Raw genomic sequence first — 1,043 nt, 5'->3', positions numbered from 1 at the left:
GTAAATAAGTAAATGTTAAGAAAAGAGTTCGTATTTTCTTAAGTACTAGCTCAGTAAGTGTGCGGAAGGACTGCTCCGACTCCCATTTCCCAGGAGGGAAGACTGATGTTCTCAGACGGCCTGAGCAAGGTCCCCACCTCTCCACCTCATCTCGGGCCACAATGTCCCCTTTCTTCAGAGCCTTGATGGCGAACAGCTCCCCACTGGGCCGGAACTCAGAAAGCAGCACCTGTAACCACAGTGGGCAGGGGTGGCCTTAGCAACCAGTCCAGAGACCCAAGGGTGTAGACTCCCAGCTCTTCAACTTCCTGCCACCGTCTCACCTTCCCAAAGTGACCCCGGCCCAACACTGCCAGGAACTTGAAGTCCTCGAGGGTCAGGGGTGACTTCCTGAGAGGGCTGTGGAGAGAGGACACTGGTGGGGACAGGGACAGTGGGCAGCGGTGGTGAGTGGTGGACAGGGGAGGGGTGTCACCTGCATAGGGCGGGGCCTGTGGTCTCCTGAGTCTCTGAAGGCAGCTCAGATGTGGTGGTTGTCTCCTGGACTGGCGAACTCTGAAGCAGAGAGAGGGGGTCAGAGTGAGGCACCCAATAACCACAATAGCCACCAAGGCTCCTGTCACCTCTCTGACCTCACCTCTGCTCCCACTTGCCCCTCGTTCACTTCCGTCTAACCACAAGTTCCTCTCACTGTGCCCTGCACAGACCAGGCATGCTTCCACCCTCGTATCTCTGCACGGAGTGTCCCCTCGCCTAGAACTCTTTTCTGCAGTTCCTTCCTCACCTCCTTCAGGCCTTTATTCAAATGTCACCTTCATAGGTGGTCAGCGGACCACGCTATGAAATAAGTAACAGAACCCGCAACACCAACCCTCTCCATCCCCCCTTTTCTGCTTTATTTTTCTCCCCAGTACATTTCATGCTGTAAAATATGTACCATTTATCTACTTATTCCCTTTATTGGTATTAGCCCTTTGGAGCCACTTAATTCTTTTTTTTTAAACAAGACCTTTTTAAAATATATTTTTTATTAATTTCAGCAA

General features: G+C 51.7%; 1 long non-coding RNA gene across 1 annotated transcript; it reads right to left on the bottom strand.

Annotated features, from left to right (window-relative positions):
• Positions 1-23: 23 nt before the first annotated feature.
• On the bottom strand, positions 24-596 carry LOC102758803. Its single transcript, XR_436392.2, has 3 exons — positions 476-596; positions 324-399; positions 24-229 (listed from the first exon to the last, which is right to left on the bottom strand). It is a non-coding gene; the product is annotated as an uncharacterized LOC102758803 (long non-coding RNA).
• Positions 597-1,043: the final 447 nt, after the last annotated feature.

This window comes from Myotis davidii, unplaced genomic scaffold (assembly GCF_000327345.1).
Source record: "Myotis davidii unplaced genomic scaffold, ASM32734v1 C63627393, whole genome shotgun sequence".
Taxonomy (NCBI): Eukaryota; Metazoa; Chordata; class Mammalia; order Chiroptera; family Vespertilionidae; genus Myotis; species Myotis davidii.
Note: the sequence above shows the minus strand (reverse complement) of the source record. Positions and strands in the feature narration are given on the sequence as shown.